We start from the raw sequence: 22645 nt of genomic DNA, 5'->3' as shown, positions 1-22645 counted from the left end.
ATTCAAATCTTGCATTTTTCGACAATCTGGGTAGGGTTCAATTTTGAGATTGCAACTTTAATTTGGCCTATCTACAGATCGTAAAATCACTCAATTTTTTCAGATTAGCTTTAAAATCATCATACCTTTCATCCCTGTAAATTTTGAAAAAAGTTGCGAGGACCGTGTGCACTCCGAGCGCCACGGTCCCTGACATTTTTTTCAAAATTTCGGGAGATTGTCGTGATTGCATTTAACAGCTTAAATCTAGGAGATTGGGTGATTTTATTAAAATTTGCTACCTCTAAAATTCAAAATCTTCTCTCTCTCTCTAGTGCATGAGTTTTACAACAATAAGCCCTACTTACACTATTCCCATTAGACGAAGCCTTAGAATTAAGTCTTTCCGAGGTTTAATTACCGAGGAGATGGAACCTAATTTGAATAGCCTTTTTAACGAGGACATGGGTAATTCCTCTAATCCTCCTAATGATGAAGAAGCTCTCCATGAGGTTTCTGTAGAACAACTTGCGAAATTGGATAACCAATTTGACGATTTTTGACAATGGATGTCTCAAGAATACCCCGATAGTCAAGCTCTTCCTTTAATTGAGGGTCTAAAACATATTCTTCAAAGTGATAAGAATGGAATTGATATTTTGCGTGGTATTGCACACATTGTGGATTCGAATGTGATGCCTATGAAGAGTTGTGCCGAAACTTTAGGTTATACACAACCTCCTACTCAAGTCAATCATTCTGTTCCTTTAACAACTTCTATTGCTAGTATACCTACCTTTACATCAAACATAATGACTACTTCTATACAAGACATTCCGCCTATGATCACCAGTCATGGGGGCAATCCTTCTTCTTCAATTAACCCTCTTCGTTCATATAATCCGACTTCTTCATTCATTCCTTCAATGAGTGTCTCTATTACATTTCCACAAATGAACATGACGCAAGGGGGCAATTCATTCAACCATTCCATTCCTCCTTATAGTGTTCCTCCTTTCCAATCCTCTCCTATGACTAATTATCATAGTGTCCCACCACCTTACTCTTTACCTTCTTTCAATAACATAACACCTCCATCTCAATCTAACACATCTAATATGAATTCTTCGACTGAAGCGACCATTAATAATCTTGCACAAATTGTCTCTTCTTTACAGCAACAAATTGCCTCTATGAATCAATCTAAGTTTAGTGTGCCCACATTTGATGTTGCGAGCCCACTTTCTCTTGACATTGTTCGAGCTATCCCTCCTAAACATGTTGAAATCCCACATTTGGAGCTTTATAATGGTAAAGGTGATCCTCTAACGCATGTTAAGACTTTTCAAACAATATGTACCGATTTTGCTTATGACCAAAGGTTGCTTGCGAAATTGTTTACTAGAACACTAAGAGACAAAACCCTACAATGGTATTGCTCGTTGCCTTCTTATTCTATTACTTCTTTCAAACAACTTGCAAATGCTTTCATTCAACAATTTCAAAACAATATAAGTCCTAAAGTTACCTTGATTGATTTAATGCATTGTAAACAAGGTGTTAAAGAAAAAGTGACTGATTTCATTGGTAGATATAAGCATTTGTATCCTCAAATTTCTTTTCTAGTGCCTGACAATGATATTCAAAGAATCTTTATTTCTAATTTACAAAAAGATATTCGAGATAAACTTCTATTTTCTGAGTTTACTTCTTTCCAACAGTTGTGTGCAACTCTTCACAATTATCAACTGACTGTGAGTCAAATGGAACAATCACATCCTATGGCTCCAAGTGATAAGGGTGATAGCAGTCAACAACCATTTGGAAAGTTTAAACCGAACAAAGATTCCATCAAATTCAATGAAAACATCATCAACAACAATGTGAATGCAGCATCAGGTGTGCCTCCTATTTCTAAGTTTTTCAAGAAAGAAAGAAAGTATACTCCTTTGAATGAATCATTGCATAGTATTATGAATAAGCTATTGGAATAAAATGTGCTTACTCTTCCTCCCATAAGGCAAATTGATCCTGCAAAGATTAATTCACCTTATTTTGATAACAAATCTTTTTGTCAATTTCATCATCAACCTGGGCATGATACTGAAAAATGTTTTGCTTTAAAGGGTAAAATTCAAGATTTGATTGATAATAATACTATCTCTGTTTCTAGAGTGAACGATAAAGGCAACACATCTGTAGCTCCTCCTAACCAAAATCTTCAAATTTTTACTGATCCATTACCTTCTCATACCTCTAATGCGATTGAGACTAATGATTCCTCTTTCTCATTTGATGGTCTTGTGTCTATGACTCTGAATGTGATTAACTTTGTAGAGAAGCAAGAAAACCCTAAAGAACCTTCCATCACATTTGATTCTAGTGAAACTATCAGGGCACCTGATGGTCCTTTATACATAGTTGCAAAAGTCAAGAATACACCTTGCCGTGGAGTGCTTATTGATCCTTCGTGCATGGTTAATGTTATTACTGAGGAATTTCTTTTTAATTTGCAATTGAATCAAGTGATCTATGACAAAACAGATGTGATTGTGAAATTATTTGATGCATTTTCTTCTCCTGCAATTGGTTCTATTACATTACCTATTGAGGTCCATAACAAATCCCTTGATGTGAACTTTGCTATTATTCCTTCATCTGAACAATTTCGTGTGAAGCTTGGCTATCCTTGGCTATCTTCCATGAAAGCTATTGCTTCTCCTATTCACAAGTGTTTGAAATTTCCTCATAATGGTGAAGTTGTTACTGTCAATCATAGTCTCTTTAAACTAGCTGAAAGAACTTCTAGTGTTCCTATTGATTATTTTTGGCCTAAACAATTCCAAACTCTTCCTCCGCGAAGTGATCATCTGTTCAAATCTTATCAAAAGTGGAAAACAAATATGATCTTATCCTTAAGTGAACCTAGAACACCCAAACTTGATATTCCTATCGTTCTTGAGAAGGAAGTTCTTCCTTTGAAAGATAAAACTAATGTCTTTCCTCAAGAAGATTCCCAACCCATTCCTATGGATGTGACTATGTCTATGCCTAATAAACTTTCTAAAAGTAGACCTATACCTCCTCGTCATGATGGACTTGGTCTCCTTCCTAAACCAAAAATTCCTCCTTTATATGGAGCAGTTCCTCCTCCTTCTTTTTATAGAGAGAAGAGACCTTCTTCTTCTCCTATTATCCAGCCTAAGAGACCATAACCTAAACACCCAAGTGATAAGGATGAGAACATTCCTCCTCCTCAATATTCTCCACTTCCTACTAAGACTAGACGAAATCATTCTGCACGTGAACGCCGATGAAAGCGTCGTCTTAGAGCTCAAGCAGTTGCTTCTCAAACTTTACAATCTCCAAAAACACCTTCAACAAGCATTATTCCATTTTCTCCTCAACCAGAAATTGAGCCAAAATCTCCTAAACATAAGATACATGATGATCTTGATCCTGTGCGAGTTAAAGATCCTATTTTTATAAATCTTGATGATGATATGGATGAAAATGTTACTCATAATGAAAATGTTACTCCTCTTGCTTCTGATAGTGAATATGAACTTGTTGATATTGATAACCATTTATCTAATGAATTTTCTAAAGCACTTATCCTAGCTCCTAGACAAGAACAACGTGGCTTGGAACATGAACATAGCCCTTGTTTGGATCTTGTGATAGCTCCATCTGCTGTGTTGGATGTTCCTCCTCTAGCGTGTTCCCTGCCTTCCCGAAACATTGATCAGCAAGATCGGGGGGTAGATGACGTGCTAGACTAGTTTCATTAGCATAATAGACTCTCTCCTCCTCTCTATTGTTACTTCTTCTATGTGTTATTCTCATTCTTCTATTTGTTGTCCTTAGTGTTGTCTACTTGAGGACGATGCAAAGCATTGAGATCTCTTTTGGTCTCTCTCATGTTGACTCAAAAGACACATGTGTTCCCTTCTTCTAGGTGACCTTCCTTGATTGGGGAATGAAGAACAATTATGCATACATACATATGATATACATGAACTATCATACAGCATACTGACCCCGAGGAAAGCGAAGTCACCTTATGCTTTGTGTTTTGTATCTATTATCCTTGGGTTTATCTCACACTTGGGGGCTAAATCTTTGTGATAACGTGCTCCTTTCCCTTCTCATTTCTTATGTGTATCACTACGTTAAAGCTATCACCCCCGTTGAGGCGTGTATGATCGCTTTAACGTAGGGGGGCATACACCCCGTCTATCCCTTCAGGATACTTGAAAATTTCTTGGTGAACTTAGCTTTGCCTTGAAAATTTTTGGTATTTCTCTTGCATCACTCATAGTGAGGGAACCTTACTACTGACAGTCATGGTTCTCCCTCGTGATCTTCCCTTTTACTTTGTCAATCGAAGTCGTAAGATCCTTAGTCCACTGGGGGCTTGGTGTGTCTTGCCTCCTTGACGTGGTGAAAGTCTTTCAATGTTGCTTCCTTGTACTTTACCGGAAGTATGAGCGTACGCTTATACTCCTGCTAAAGTCGGGGCTAAATGTAGCATCCTAAAATTGTGACACTTGCAATTTCGACCGCATTTGGGTCTTCACGATGGCGACACAACACGGAACCTAAATGGAGACCCCGAAACTTGTCCACGACATCAAAAACTGCATTTTTCCAGCACCCTGCCTGATCCCTCCTTGTACCCTGCTGTCCCGGGAGGTGGGACCAGAGCGCCCAGCACCCTGGTCCTTCAGGACTAGGGCGCCCAGCACCCTGGTCCCCCAGGACCAGGGTGCCCAGCACCCTGGTCCCTGGCCCTATTTTGGGCCCGGTTTCCTATGGGGCTTCGGGTCTTTTTGTTTGCAAATTGGAAAATACTTTTTCCTGGTCAGCCTAAGGTCAGAAAAATCAGTCTATCAGCCCTAATTGACAAATATATAAACTACATTTTCCTCTCTCATTTGGGAGGATGGATGGAAAAAGGTGAAAACGATACGCAAGCATTCAAGCATTCAAGCATTCAAACATTCCTTCAAGCAATTGATCATTCCAAGTCTCCATTCAAGGCTAAGTGTTGCATTCAAGACAAGGATTCAACCATTGAAGAGGAGATCACATACTACATACAACATACAACATACAACAACATCTACACCTTCGCATGTAAGAATACAAACATTCTTACAACAAGGTACTAGTACTTGTTTTACAGTCATTTACATTTACAGCATTTCTCATTTCTTGGTTAATTCCAAAACCAGGGTTTGACCTAAGGGCAAACCCCTAATCCCTAACCCCCCAATCGTCTTCGCTTTTCTGTGTGTAGGTTGCAGGTACGTGGCTGAAATTGAAGATCTGGAATCCTTGTGCAGAGACGAACAGATCCCCCTTCGTTTTGCAGATTTTTCGGAGGACCGTGTGCACGCCGAGCGCCATCGTCCCGTCAACTTTTTCTCAAATTTGCAAGACAGCGCTGTCTCGACATTTTACTGCTAATTCCAGGTCCGCAGCTTCATCCTATATCCCTATCTCAGTTTATAAGTGAATCTTTCTCACTTTTCATGCATTCCTAGCTTAATCAATCTATCTACATTCTTTACAAAAGAGGGTAGCCTTGCTATCTTAGCCCTTGAAACTCATTTAGAATCCAATCTTGCATTGTGTGGGATTGGATCTTGTGGGATTCAACCCCTCTTTTGAATGTAAAGTCTCCCCTAAGTGAAAACCGTCAACCCTAGTGACCTCCCTTCTCTCTCCTTGGAGTTGGAAGAGGGGAGAGCAACTAGGGTTCAATTTTTCCGCTTTACAGTAATGCACACTTGCGATTGACTAACCTATCGGTAATGTGCAGTTGCAATTGACTAACCTATCGCTAAGACACTGTATCAAAAGGAGAATGGGAAGGCGGAACCATCGGTATTACCTATACCGATAAAACAAACTCAGAAGCATAAAGCATGAAAGTGCATCGAAGACTGATCGAGACTTAGGGAGGAATAGAAAATGGCTATTCCGACCCCTAATGAAGATAAAAGTGCTTGTAGGGATATCGGTGTAAACTATACCGATAAAGTAAACATGTAAGAGGACTCATCGAGACATCAAAAGAAGCAATTTTATGCTATGTCGAGTCTCGATAGGACTATGTAAGCGGATGGAGAGTTGCTAGGAGTTCTTCGGGCTGATTTATGCCAATAATGTTGGGGACTTACTCACAATGCAGACTGGTATCCTATTGAGATCATCATGGCACTGGAGGGACATAAATTGAACTATGTCGATACCCGATGGGACATATCGAACTATGTTTCGGCTATCGAGAGCGGTCTCGATCTGCTATACCGATACCTGGTCAGTCATGCACAAAACAAACTCAGAAGCATAAAGCATAAAAGTGCATCAGAGACTAATCAAGACTTCGGGAGGAATAGAAAAAGGCTATTCCGACCCCCAATGAAGATAAAAGCACCTGCAGGGATATCGGTGTAAACTATACTGATAAAGTAAACATGCATTAGGACTCATCGGGACATCAGAAGAAGCGGTTTTATGCTATGTCGAGTCTCGATAAGCCTATTAAGGTAGATGGAGAGTTGCTACGAGTTCTACGAGCTGATTTATGCCAATAACGCCAGGGACTTGGTCACAGTGCGGACTGCTATTTTGAGATCATCGGGGCATTAGAGGGACATAAATTGAACTATGCCGATAGCTGATGGGGCATATCCGACTATGTTTCGGCTATCAGGAGCAGTCTCGGTCTGCTATACCAATACCCGGTCAGTAATAACTAACACGCATTTTACACCGTCGATTCTGCAGTTAGTGGTTGCAATTAACTAACCTGTCGTGAAGCAGCGAAAGGGAAGTGGGCCTAGAGTGAGGATGACGTGGAAAGTAAACAAGGTACATCTTCAAAAGGATCTGACCATCTACGTTATTTCAGTGGGTGAAATACCGTGGAGTTTATCTTTCATGAAGCAGCGAAAGGATGGTGGGCCAGGCATTTCAGACTACTCCTGATACGAGTTCTTTGAACTGATTTATGCCGATAACACCGAGGACTTGGTCACATGCGGACTGCTATATTCAGATCATCGGGGCATTAGAGGGACATAAATTGAACTATGTCAATACCCGATGGGGTATATCCGACTATGTTTCGGCTATCGGGAGTGGTCTCGGTTTTCCATACCGATACCCAGTCAGTCATGCGCAAAACAAACTCGGAAGCATAAAGAATAAAAGTGCATCGGAGACTGATCGGGACTTTGGGAGGAATAAAAAAAGGCTATTCCGACCCCCGATGAAGATAAAAGCACCTGCGGGGATATCGGTGTAAATGATACCGATAAAGTAAACATGCATTAGGACTCATTGGGACATCAGAAGAAGTAGTTTTATGCTATGCCGAGTCCCAATAGGGCTATTAAGGTGAACAGAGAGTTGCTACGAGTTCTTCGGGCTGATTTATGCCGATAACACGAGGGACTTGGTCATAATGCGGACTGCTATATTCAGATCATCGGGGCATTAGAGGGACATAAACTGAACTATGCCGACACCTGATGGGGCATATCCGACTATGTTTCGGCTATCGGAAGCGGTCTCGATCTACTATACCGATACCCAATCAATGATGCGCAAAACAAACTCGGAAGCATAAAGCATAAAAGTGCATCGGAGACTGATCGGGACTTCAGGAGGAATAGAAAAAGGCTATTGAGACCCCCGATGAAGATAAAAGCACCTGCGGGGATATCGGTGTAAACTATACCGATAGTAAACATGCATTAGGACTCATCGAGACATTGAAAGAAGCAGTTTTATACTATGTTGAGTCCCGATAGGGCTATTAAGGCGGATGGAGAGTTGCTATGAGTTCTTCGGGTTGATTTATGCCGATAACGTCGGGGACTTGGTCACAATGCAGACTGCTATATTCAGATCATTGAGGCATTAGAGGGACATAAATTGAACTACGCCTATACCCAATGGGGCATATCCGACTATGTTTCGGCTATTGGGAGCAGTCTCGGTCTCCTATACCGATACCCGGTCAGTAATGACTAACACGCGTTTTACACCGTCTATTCTGCAATTAGTGGTTGCGATTCACTAACCTGTCGCGAAGCAATGAAAGGGAAGTGGCCCCAGAGTGAGGATGACATGGAAAGTAAACAAGGTGCATCTTCAAAAGGATCTGACAGTCTGCATTATTTCGGTGGGCGAAATAGCATGGAGTTTATCATTCAAGAAGCAGCGAAAGGATGGTGGGCCCGACATTTCAAACTACTCCTGCTACGAGTTCTTTGGGCTGATTTATGCCAATAACGTGGGGGACTTGGTCACAATGTGGACTTCTATATTCAGATCATCGGGGCATTAGAGGGACATAAATTGAACTATGTCGTACCCGATGCAGCATATCCGACTATGTTTCGGCTATCGGAAGTGGTCTCGGTCTGCTATACCGATACCCAGTTAGTCATGCGCAAAACAAACTCGGAAGCATAAAGCATAAAAGTGCATCGGAGACTAATCGAGACTTCGGGAGGAATAGCAAAAGGCTATTTCGACCCTCAATGAAGATAAAAGCACTTGCGGGTATATCAGTGTAAATTATACCGATAAAGTAAACATGCATTAGGACTCATCGAGACATCGAAAGAAGCAGTTTTATGCTATGCCGAGTCCCGATAGGGCTATTAAGGTGGATGGAGAGTTGCTACGAGTTCTTCGAGCTGATTTATGTCGATAACGCGGGGGACTTGGTTATAATGCGGATTGCTATATTCAGATCATCAGGGCATTAGAGGGACATATATTGAACTATGCCGACACCTGATGGGGCATATCTGACTATGTTTTGGCTATCGAGAGCGGTCTCGGTCTGCTATACTGATACCTGGTCAGTCATGCGCAAAACAAACTCGGAAGCATAAAGCATAAAAGTGCATCAGAGACTGATCGGGACATTGGGAGGAATAGAAAAAGGCTATTCCGACCCCCGATGAAGATAAAAGCACCTGCGGGGATATCAGTGTAAACTATACCGATAAAGTAAACATGCATTAGGACTCATAGGGACATCAGAAGAAGCAGTTTTATGCTATGCCGAGTCCCGATAGGGCTATTAAGGCAGATGGAGAGTTGCTATGAGTTCTTCGGGCTGATTTATGCCGATAACATGGGGGACTTGGTCACAATGCAGACTACTATATTCAGATCATCGGAGCATTAGAGGGACATAAATTGAACTATGCTAACACCCGATGGGGCATATCCGACTATGCTTCGGCTATCGAAAGCGGTCTCGGTCTGCTATACCGATACCCGGTCAGTCATGCGCAAAACAAACTGCGAAGCATAAAGTATAAAAGTGCATCGGAGACTGATCGGGACTTCAGGAGGAATAGAAAACAGCTATTCTAACCCTCGATGAAGATAAAAAGCACCTGCGGGGATATCAGTGTAAAGTATACCGATAAAGTAAACATGCATTAGGACTCATCGGGACATCGAAAAAAGCAATTTTATGTTATGCTGAGTCCTGATAGGACTATGTAGGCGGATGGAGAGTTGCTATGAGTTCTTTAGGCTGATTTATGCTGATAACGCAAGGGACTTGGTCATAATGCGGACTCATCGGGGCATTGGAGGGACATAAATTAAACTTTGCTGATACCCAATGGGACATATCGGTCTATGTTTCGGCTATGGAGAGGGAAACAAGGACCAAAAATGAAACAACGTGTTAGCGATAGGTTACTCAATTGTAGCCGCTAATTGCAAAATAGGTTATGCGTTCGGCCATAGCTCCAAAACAGACATTTTTTTTGTTATTTTAGACTATTTTATGCAATAAATAGTAAATCATATTAAAAAAAGCAAACAAAAAACCCTGTGTAAAATTAACTACAAATTTATATGGGTATTTCGACATATTCATTTGAACCATTTGAAGATAATTTCAATATTACTGTTAATTGTTAATCGCCCAAGGAGTAATCGTGTGTTACTTAGTGCATACGGTGGACTCGGCAAGGCCGCGGCTATTGCGCAACTAACAACACATGGAAATCCATCAGAGAAGCGGCAAAACCGATAACAACGCATGGAAATCCAAGGTCGGATCTATCGGCATTACTCTCGCTGATTAAATTAATAAGGCAACAGTGGTTACATCGGAGAACTGACAAAAACATAATATTGTCTTGCCGATAACCGAAAAGCGCAACAGAAATGACAGACGAAAATGGCAGTTTAGATATACTAACAAACACCAAAAACCCAACAAAACGGTAGTATCGACATACTAACATGCCGCTATATCTAACCCTAACACGAATAATTTCAAGCTACAGAAAATGAAGAATAACCAAAGCAAAAAAAAACAATATGATTTTCGCACAACGTATACAAATCTGAAAGAACGGCTACTCAACAAAACAATAAAACATGCAAATTTTCCAAATGTATACAACCAGAAAAACGGCTACTCAACATACCTGTTAACCTTCACAAATGAACGCAGGCTGCCCTTGAAAACTAAGTCCTCGCTGCCTCCTTCCAACCCTTCTTTGCTTTCAAAAACGCTGCCTCCTTCAAACCCTTCTTTGCCTACAAAAAAGCCTTCAAAAATGCCTTCAAAAACAGCATAACAAATAAGGGCTTTGGATTTTATCTTATCATGCATTAGTCCATCCGTCCCTTTGTCCTCTTTTTTCCACAACACGCAGAAAATGGCCGGAGCTCTGCTCGTAGTTCCACCTACCCACCTAACATGCGTGGGTTCGAACATCGTCCCATTTCTCAACGCAGAAAATGGCTGGACGTGTCTGAAGTCTATTCTGGCTCCAGAGTATAGATTGCCTAACATGTGTGTTTGTCTCGTGTTTTACACCATCGATTTTGCAGTTAGCGGTTGCAATTGACTACCCTGTTATGGACTAACACGCTGTACAAAAGGTCTGTTTTGGAGCTATGACGTCGGTTTTCACTGAACGGATGTGATTGACGGATTGACTGAGTAAGGATCGGTTACGAACCCACCTATGGCCCACCTATCAGTAGCACGTGCGAGGCAGCCACCGCGGTTTGGAAGCCCGCGGCCTCTTTTTCTCGCCGTTTTGGCGTCCGAATGCGGTCATCAACACTTGCCGTCGGATGTTTGTTTTCTATGGCTTTTAATGTGCATGTTAGGCACAACACATCGGCCCGAGCCGCGGCCCATGATCCATTGTTTTCCGACATCGACATTTCAAACAGCCGACTCTAGGACAGCTCCACGTCATTTTCGGTGGGTCCAACACCTGCACAAAATGGCTATGGTATGGGCTATGGTATGCATGGACTATGCATGTCTCGAACATGTCCGCGATGCATATTGTTTGTACAACAGGTTACTTTTGGAGCTAGAATAGACACGTCCCAACACAAGTGCACGCATCATTGGCATTACACAGTCCATACACCCGCAGATATCATACTGACTGCACTGACCCCCATATGTCCACCATACATGAGTCCAAGTACCATCATCCATCCAGAGGTAAATTTTTAATTCGCCGTTCTCGTTTAACTGGACCCGCCCTGTCAGGATATGTCGTGTCAGGTTTACTCTGAAATAAAAGTTTAATATTTGAAGGAGAAACCCTGACACCAAAGTTTCTAATGTCTTAGCAGAATATCTCCCCTCCGGAACGTTGGTAAAATATCTGCCAGTCCACCACCCTCCACTTCACCAATATGGAATACTGTTGTTATAGGTCATCAACATATCCGTCTTCCCCGAAGACATGTCCATTCCATAAGAGAAGAGCCCACTTGCAGGATCCACGGAACTCTTCCGGGAAGTTAGCTTCATGCCTTTCGACATCTTCATGCCAGGTAACCATGTATTTCCCGGGTGATTGAAATTCTTCCAAACAGTCTCAGACTTGTTTTGGCCGTCCCCAAGCATGATGAAATTATCAGAGTCAGTTATCATTGCCCGGGATCCTTTCAGGCCGATATCAGGTGACCACACTGACCGGCCCTCTCTATCAAACAGTCTGAGATTACCGTCGCTCGAAAAGTTGAGAGCACCGGGCATGCCTTTGATAGGACTATATCTGTTAGCTACCCAAACTACGACCTTCTGTAAGATTGGCGTGTACCAGATGCCAACATGCCAATTATTCGTTCCTCTGGGACGGAAAAATCCCAATTCAAACGAGCCGTTCTTTGACATTATGGTCTGACTTGCAGTGAGCCAATCTCCCACTAGAAGCGTATCCCCGCCATTTAGTGCAGATGAAGTGCAATTATTCAATGCTATTATCATAGAAATCGCTAGGACCAAATACTTCATCGCCATTTCGATAACCATAGCAGCTGCACTTTTTGAATATCCCACGGAAATGACTTCAGTACCTCTTTCAATGACATAGCTCCCGTTTAGCCTGTTTTCATCCTTTCAAATATTCAACGCTGGACGATATCTAAACCGTGAACCAAACAAATGATTTGACAGCGTACCGACGCCACCCCGTCCTACGCCTAATTTGACTGTCATAAACGCAATATGCTTAATGTAGAATGTAATTTGAAACTAAAATCTGCGTTTTCCCTACGCTTAATGTAGAATGTAAGTCTTTCTTTTGTCCCTGACGAAACATGGACATATTACTAGTAATAGATGTGAAGGCAGTTTCTTTTGAATGTTCCAATGAAATTAAATTTTATATCAATAGCTAGTAATTTTGGTCTGTAATGAGTATGCTGTCTAATATATGATATCAATTAGCAGATTATCCAGAAAATAAAATTGTGCGCGAGTAAATTCTTCAAGAATACTAAAAGACATTTGTTTTAATGACAAAGTTCATACTGATGGCATCTTGATGACGCTGGGTTCAAATCTTCTATGATAATCTTGACTGACGATTGACAGCTTTGAATAAATAAAATTGTGCAATGACATATTTGCATTGACTATTTATCCACTTACATTAACTTTGTATAAATTGTTTAATGTTTAAAATTTAGTCTCCTAAATTCAAACATCCTCAAAATGTAGAAAAACTCAAATAAAAAGTCATCTAAAAGTTCTCCCTCACTCTCTCGCTTCTTCCCTCTCTGTTTCTCTCTTTCTTCACATTTGTCTTTCTCTATCTTCTCTACCTCTAACTTTATCTTTCTCCTCCATAAATCTCTTCAATTTATACCATGTAGGTGAAAAAGCATATCCCAATCCATCCCTTGTTATTGTAAAATGTCACTTGATATCAATTATTTTTATATATAATAATATTATCTATATATAACAATAATATATAAACAGTTTACTGTTTCTACTAATGTTTTTTCACAAAGTGGAGCTTTGGTAGAATTTCGTTTGTTATTTCTGGTCCAGATGGATCTTGCGTGGTGACAACTTACACAAGTGCTTCCATTTTTACCTTTTAGCCATGCAAACGTTTTTCATTTTTAAGCTTTACAATGATCCCTAGTTCTTCAGCATCTCATATTTTGATTAGAAATTTTTAAGAAAGTTATGTCCAAACTCTCTGAAATATGGCATTCATGCCCTAACGAACATGCAATTTAGTATTGATGGATTTTGACAAGGGGCCTCATTCTCACAATGAACTTATGTTCTGCAAAATAATTAAGTGTATTATTGTGTTTGTTTTGAGACTAAGCTCTTCTAATCTTAGAAAGTATATAAATGACTAAATTCGAAATATGCTAATTTCATTTATATGTTGATTTGTTGGGTGTGAAAACATTTAGATTTGGGTGCTTAATAGGAACTAACAGTTGTTATGAAGAGTACGTATGATTCCTGGATCTCTGTGTGATTCAGAAAATGCACTTGAAGAATAATATTTAGCAGTGGCTCCCAACCCCAAGATGAACTATAAAACTAAGCTAATTATTCTGCAACCAGGCAAGCAGTTAGCCGCTAAGCTATGGAACAAAGGGTGCAACACAAGGCTCCATAACCTGTTTAACCTTTTCTGCAGTGGGCACTTCACTTCGATAGAAAACTGTATAGATATTCTTCACCACTATTTTTTACATTAATTCACCCAAAACCTGCCTTTGCTCTACCAAGCAAGTACACATTAATATGAATTAGGGGTAATGAAAAACATAAGTGATAATAGTTATCAAACAATAGGCTATAGGCAATTTATAACAGTTATCAAATAGCAGACTATAGGACATATGGGAAAAGGTATTCCAATTTCTTAAATCATGAAGTTCTTTCGGACATCTATTTCTATAAACTGCTAGTGTCTGGTATAAAAACCCTCTAGAGACATGTTTTCTTGGGTGATTGAGATATGAAACCTCTTGTAGGTTACACCCAATGCCACAATGCCGTTAACTATATTTAAGTGGAGAAGGTCCAGATGGTATCGAACAATAAAATCTTGGTTTCATTAAGCTTTTTCTGTAACTTTACAAATGTTCCTTCCATCCAAATTCACCTTACAAGTATCCAAAAGAAATCATTTTAATTTTTTTTTTTTGTCATTTTTGCATGTAATTCCTCATTCCTATTATTCACCTCTTCCAACTAGCTTCTAATTTTATTTTTTCATGCCTTAAGTTGAAGCACCCTTCTTCAGGTTTCAAACTCAACACTCTAGTTTTATTGATCTCACTTTCCATCCCTGCAACTCTGACATCCAGCTTGTCCTTACAAGAATCCCATGACTGCTTATCTTCAGTCATGTTTGCATTCAATTTCTTGGTAGTATCCTTGATTGTTTTGGCTTCCATCCCAATTTTTCCTTACCTCAATTTAGTCAACAATTCTTGGTGGTCCTGTTTTGATTGTCATGCTTCAAGAATCACATTCAAGAATCTCATTCAGCAGCTTTGTAACTTTTCTTTCTAAATTCACATGAATACCACAATCCCTTATTGTCAGTCATCTTTGCTTTCAATTTCATATATTTACCATTCCACTTTTTTAACTCAATTGTTTTTATTGTTTTTGATATTAGAAACAGTAAAAAAAACAAGGAGGCTGACCCATAAGAACAACAAGGAGAACAGTGGGAGAACCACTATCCTCATATAATTAGCAGAATTGCAGCCCTTTACCTCTATCAAAAACAATTTGTTTAGATAGAAATATGACTTGTGCACTATTAATTGTTTTTATTGTTATTGATAGTGCACAAATCATATTTCTAGCTAAACACATTTCTTTAACTACAGAATTCATTTATAAAAACCATTTTTTTCCAAAATGTGTTTGTCCCATTTATTAATAGGGAGTGTATCAACACTTTACTAATATTTTTTCAATATACATGATGTACACTTTCAACATAGATTCCCTGTCATCTACGTTATTACTTAGAGCCACGCACAAAACAGGTGTTGTCTTTACCAACAAACAGAATTTATAATACATGTGATAGTTGGTGTTCAAATTGAGTTCAAAATTGAAATTTACTAGTTATCGCTTATTGCGAGCAATCAGATGCATTTTTGAGACAATCTTTCCTTGGTGAGGCTTTTCCATCCATTTTCCAACAATACTGAAGTATTATTGGGTATGGGTTTTGAACTGTGTCTTAGAGTTATATGAATCTAATTCTGATGATTCTTCAATAGTCCCAATACATACCCAATCTATCATTAAGTAATGGTCTTATATAGAAAATTTGTCACAAACCATCCTTATAGGGAATTATTTGGAATGAAGAAAAGATAAGATTTAAATCTCTTTAAGCTAACATTGATATATACTCTAGCTCATGTTTATATACGGCTATTTTGTACTTTGGGCTTTTGCGACATTCCAATCGAATCTACAATCACTGAGTTACTATTTGCCACACATTTATCACCTTGCTGAAGGAATCTTGGTTTGGTATTTATTTCATGCACAATGATAATATTTGGTTTTAATTCCCCATTAACCGCTTCTGCAGCTCTACTTTATTATATTCCATGGTATTATGAGGAGGTTAACACTTGCTATTGCAGATTTAAGGATTATCCTCTATCTAGTGGAGGTACCCTAAATTTTGTTGTGTTTTCCTTTCTTTCATGATTCACTTTCCTTTCGATCATCTTGTCCCTTCTATGACCTCTCTGACCCTTCTTTCCGGTTCTCTCTCTCGATTTCGCTAGCATTTTAACAAAAAAAAATTTGGCAATATTTAGTTGAGCCTCAAAATTTATGAAATTTGATTGAGCTGGTCTAGTTGGGCTTTTCTTCAAGATTGAGTAGATAAAGTCTCCAGCTTTGACATTGATAGCTTTTGTAAGACTTGATTAACATGAAAGTTCCTTCAGTTGTGAGTGTGACAAATCCTTCAAACCTACTACAGTCTACTTTACATTAGAGGGTTCGTCATCATTTAAGTTAACATCCTAATCTTATGGCTTAGATGGGTTGATCCCCTGATTTTAATGCTCCTATATAACAATTTTGAGGATAATATCATGGAAGGGTAAAATCATGCATAGATTCCTTATGTTAGAGTTAAGTATTTTGAGAAAAACAGATTGGATCCGCTTTTGGAATTATTGTTTATGATAATTTCATACCATGATCACTTTTCCTTCTTCTCCCAGTATCATAATTCATAATCTGATTCATAATATTCAAGACCTAATTTAGGAAATGGAGATAGTTCTCCCTGTGAATAGAAAATGAGGCAAAAGTAATACCAATAGCTAGTAACTATAGTACACTGCTTACAGTAGATAATAATGAGGCTGTTTCTATTTACTATATATTTCCACTCTATTATTGTTGTGTTAGAAGTGGTAATCTTAGGTATTTTGTTGTCATTGTATATATGCTACATGAAACATGTGGTATAATTCCATCCACCAATTCTTTTACCCAAAAAATAATACTCCGGCTCTTCTCGTTCCTTTACAGTAAAGAAAATACTCTACTTAGCACATTGCTACCAATTAGAACACAAGCATGCTTCCACAAAATATTTCATTTGTCGTTTGTTGCATTTAGTATCACTAGGAATTGCCGCAAGAACACTATCCATCCTTTGAATAATGTAAGCGTCTATAATCCCTCGTAAAATAATTTCTAGTGAAACAATCTTGGAGATGTAATTAGTGGCAGAATGACAATCACTACAAACCAGAAGATTCTTGATGATCCAGAGAGGGATTCCTGGATGGGTGTCTAAAAATCCAAGTGCAATTTTGCTAGCTTCTCATTGTAGTGATGAAGAATATACTTCTTTTTCTCTTCATTTACATCATGAAATACAAATTTTGTATCAGCCACATACCCTACTGCTTCCATCTTCGCTCACAATGTCTCCAGCTTTGCACAGATTTCCTCTATTTGTGAGTGTGATCTGTCTCCAAGATTTGAACTAGTTAGATCAAGCTCATAGAAAGAAAAAGGGAGAAAATTTAAGGAAATCAGTGAAAGTGTATTTAATTGTATATAGAAAATTCAACTACCCTATATGCTTTCCGTTTGTTTAATCACTAATTAGAAAGTTATGAGTAGATAAATCTCTAGTTTTGGTCGTATTATGCATGTTAGTTTAGTTGCTATTGGGTGGTCAAAAGCATGATCTTACCATTTTCAGAGTTCTCTTCAATATTTTTTTCTGCCTTAGCCGTTGATTCTAAAACACTATTATGCTTCTTCAAATACCATGAGATCAAAAAAATCTCAAAAAATCTCACAATATGAAGACCTCCTACTTGACCTAAATCTATGTTGCCAGGGAGAATGCATTCACCTCCTCACTTGAGTGAAAATGCAAACTTAGAGTACCCTGTGTCTTTTGTTAAATTTACAAGGGGACCACATGTGGTTCTGCCAACTTTTATATCCCCCATCTTGAATTTTGTAAACAATTGTCGAGCATTCTTTGACTGTGAGATGACAAATGTATATTGCTCTTGGCAAATTTGTGAAGCCATCAAGCAAAGAAGTAACCCTATATTTGTCATCTCAAGCTGTAAGTTTAACAGCTTCTTTCTTTCAGTAATAAATCATTATTGTTCCTTGTTAGAATGAGATTATTCACATGGAGATCGATATTGAGTATTTCCTTAATAGTCTTCTTGTAGATATTGGTCGATCTTCTCATGCTATGCACAAGGTGCCTATTTCAAGCCACATAATGACTTTTTCAATCTACAAGAAAATTGTTCATCTCTATCCTTAATGAGTATAGGAGGTTGTTGCATGAAGATGTCTTCCTTAAAATTGCCATTAAAAAACACTTTATATTCAATTGATGAATTGACTACTCATATTCTCTTGCAATTGCAAGAAATATCATTTATGAATGAAGATCTCTTCCATCCAAAGGAGAACACTTTTACATTCAAGTGATGCATCGATGACTTTAATTGTCATTATTGTAGTCAAACTTGCAATTGGAGCAAATGTCTCATTATAGTCACTACTTTTAGCACATGAGTATACCTTGGTTATAATTCTAGCCTTTTATTTCTCAACTTCTGCCTTCTAATATAACTTGGTCTTGTAAATCCACTTACATGGCCTTCTTCCCTTTTATTTCCTAACACATATGCCAAGTCTAATGTTTCATTAGATTCCAGTTCATCTTGCCTTGATGTTTCCCAATGTAGATTTCCCTTGGCTTCCATGTATGTCTTTTGTTCATATAAATCTTGTACCTTAGCCATCAAAGAATTGTTTGCAAACTAAGTTTTGACTTGTATCTGATAGAGCTTCCTTCAAACATCACAAGGGTTTTCTTGGCCTATTTAGGCATTTGTTCAAATTTTTGACAATTTTGGCTGTCTATGTAGTCTAATCCCCTTCTTCACTATGCTTAGTGGCTAGGCTACAACTTCCCCCCTTCATCGATATTGTTATTAATTTTCTTCTTCTCCTCATCAAGAACATGTGCATAAGCTACACTACAAAGACTTTGACATGAAGCAAGCAATGTTTCCTACCATTTTGTTTCTATTGTGGAGTCAACTCCTTCACAACCTTAATTAACATCCAATTGCAAATATAAGAAGCACATTTCATTGCTTCCACCTATTAATCCTTATGCAACTTTCAAGCTTGCAACATACACTTGGCCATTTCCATGAGTGTATGCATCATTCTTTTAGCTACATTGTTTTGTTGGGGAGTATAAAGAATTGTTAATTCTCTAAAAATGCCATGTTGCTTAAGGAAGTTTATTTTCTTGATACTTTCTATGAGACTAACTCTCCTCTTCTACTTTGAAAACCTTAAAATATACCCATCATTAATGAAGACTAAAAAGAAATTTGGACCATTATGTATTTATCGGTCATAATCCCATCAAGTTACTGTGCACCAACTATCAAAGGTTTCTTGATGATGCTTCTCATGCACAAAACAATTAGAAACAACTTGATATGTAGCTACACGTGGAACACCAGACACCATATAATGTTTCTTTTTCTATAAGGTATTACCTTGGTAATTGATGTTCCAAACTCTCACACCACAAATGACTAGCATCATCCATTGAAGCAAGTAGTATCTGAATATTCTAACCACAACTAAGGCCATCAAGACCATATGAACCTTAATCTTGTATGCTAAAAAATCATTGATCAAAATAAATATTTTGGAGTAGAATGTTATAATTTTTCACTAACAAAATTTTTTGAGAATTTTTTGGCTAATCTTTAGCAATTATGTGTCAAAAACGTGGAAGTGAATTTTTTAGCAAGTTAATAACCATGCCTATTTGACTTGTTAGTGCTCAAAAGTTGGGTGAGGGCATTGAAAAAATTTCAACTACAATTGAAACACATTGAACAATGAGTATATAATGAACATTCAAGTTTTAAAAAGTGACATTGAAGTAGTATTTATAATTTTTATGGTGGTTTGTTTATTATATGCATAATATGTAGTATTTTGAACTTAATTCCTCTTTATTTGCTACAAATGTATATTTCATTATGATTTCTATCACTACGATTAAATGGGTACGAAATTTGAACGAAACTATGCAATACATTTTCTTTTTTATAAGCTTCTCACTCATTTTTACTGTTTACAATCTTATGAACCATTTTAATCTTGTATATATTACTAAAATCTATAATTTATCTTTAAAATAACAAGCTTCACATACCTCATATAGGAAGACATTTCAAATCTCCTCTAATGATTAAAGTTGAAAGACTGGAAATCCTTTTATTTCTTTTTAGTCTCCATTGATGCAAAAGAAAGTCCTCTCTAGACCATATTTCTATAAACCCACAACATTATCATCCCCACGCCATAGAAAAAATCCAAACCTAAGAAAAATAAAAGCCTATAATCTATCTGTATTTAAAACAATCAGCTTCACATATCTCATATAGGAAGACATTTCAAATCTCTTCTAATGATTAAAGTAGAAAGACCATAAATCCTCTTATTTCTTTTTGAGTCTTAATTGATGCAAAAATGTTCTTATTGCCATCTTTCTTTAAACCCACATTATGATCACCCCAGGCTAAAGAAAAAACCCAAATCTAAGCAAAACAAAATCCTTACATTCCATTTTGTGAAATTCAAGGTTTAGTAAATCTTTCCTAGCATCTTTTCATGGATATTGAGGCCCTATATACATTTTACATATATTTCTACCAAGCTACTAGCACTTGTAACATCAGGCAAAAAATTTGATCAAACAAAAACAAAATTATTCTGACACTCTTTTTGTAGGAACTTTACTGCTCTACGATTCTTGTTTATTCAAGCCAATTATTCTAAAATATTTCCAAAAAGAAAATATAATTGTTTTTGTATTAAAGCTTGCATTTTGTGGAAGAGATGCTATGTTTCCCAATCAATACAATCATTGTTCTTTTCTAGACTTAAAGACTTTGTATTGGTGTAATCATTTATTCATGTTGGATATAAATACAGTTTACTTAAGTTTACTTAGTTACATTCATAACATTGTAGTTTTTATATGAGACACTTAAAGAGATGTGCATACATTGGGAGTATGTATGTAGGAGAATTTCCACCTTTGGTGGGTGATCCACCTCATGTGGAATATTTTACTATTTCTCCTACCTACCCCTACCTACCCTTGGATCTCATTGAGCCACATCTCATCACTGTGTGCTCTCTTGTCTCTTAGCCTTGCCTTTATAAGCAGGCTCATCTACATTGTATGTAATTATAATGATCAAATTGATCTCTTTTGCATCTTAATAGGAATACAATTTATTCTTGTCATATTTTATCTCTCATTTCATTGGACTATCTATTGGTCTCTTTGATCTTGGTTTCTTCGAGCATAATCTCACATTGTATTAGAGCAGTTGGAGCGCCATTGCATAGCCTTTGGAGAGATTTTATTGTGTTTTTGAAGGAGGTGAAGAGGCAGATCTGATGATAAGCATCTTATAAAGGTATCCTAGACTAGATCCGACCTCACCATTGCGTTTGGGAGACCATTTCCATAAATTTTGACTACAAATACGCCTATGTTCAGGTAAAATTGTTTTTGTAAATATTTTTTTTTATTTGGAAGGTCATTTGACCCCTTCCGATCAACAGTTTGCAGAATTTGTTTTCAGTCACATTTCGTTTTCTACATTATTTATCAGATCTAAGCAATTTTATGTACTAGGCTTATTATTTTTTCCAATCCATATTGTCTTGGGTAATATTATATTGTCTGTTATATTAGCACCACTATTGCTTCGTGGGTTCTATTCTTAGATCATGTTGAACACAAGATGTCACTGAGAGGGGGGTGAATCAGTGATTTCCAAACTTAACCATTTTCTAACCTATGTGTGTAAATCGGTTAAAAGATCTAACATAAAGAAGACATACCGGTTAGAAGGGAGAATGACACAAGGGCAACCACATATAGAAGGGACACCTCATAACACCATATGTATGAGGAAAACCCAAGATGGGAAAAACCTCAGTGAGAAATGTTGTTGGAGACTACTGCTCTAATCTAGCCTCACAATGAAACATTTGGTTACAACATTTAGGGCACCAACCCAAGGAGTACCACTCTTGGTTTAGGGCACGAACCCAAGGAGCACCAACCCTTGATTTTAGGGCACAGACCCAAGGAGCACCAACCCCTGCACCGAGCTTCAACTCAGTGATCTGTTATGAATATAATCAATTACAAAAGTAATATTCTTGTTACAAAAGAACTTTGTAACTCTCATGTATGTCTCTCCCCCAGTTCACCTCTGCAACAACCTTATCTCCTGCTGCAATCTACTCACTGTTGCACCTTTGCTAGTCCAGCCTCTTCTTCTTCTCTGCAAGTTATTCTCTCTACCATTTCTCCAACCTCTCTATCACACTATTGTTGGCCACCACCAGTCTCCTTCACACAATCAGATATCTATTATTTGATACCTACTGGTTCTCAACTTGCCTTCTCTGCTAGTTTAGTCACCATCAATATACTACTCTCTCAGACTAAATGGAAAGTTACTGGTTGCCTCATTCTCCCCGGTTGAATTCTTCAACGCGATTCTCAATCGCACACTCAGTCTCTTCTCTTATTTTCATTGAGCGCTTGACTGATTTTCTCTCACATGCAGCAACCCAGATCTGGTCTTCAATCTGCATGTTTATACTATGGCTTCCCATCAAAATGATATTCAAACTTTTGGCATGCTAAGGTTTCTTCATCAACCCCAAGGCAAGTAAAATCCAATGAGATCTCCTTCCAGAGAT

This window comes from Cryptomeria japonica, chromosome 10 (assembly GCF_030272615.1).
Source record: "Cryptomeria japonica chromosome 10, Sugi_1.0, whole genome shotgun sequence".
NCBI lineage: Eukaryota > Viridiplantae > Streptophyta > Pinopsida > Cupressales > Cupressaceae > Cryptomeria > Cryptomeria japonica.
Note: the sequence above shows the minus strand (reverse complement) of the source record.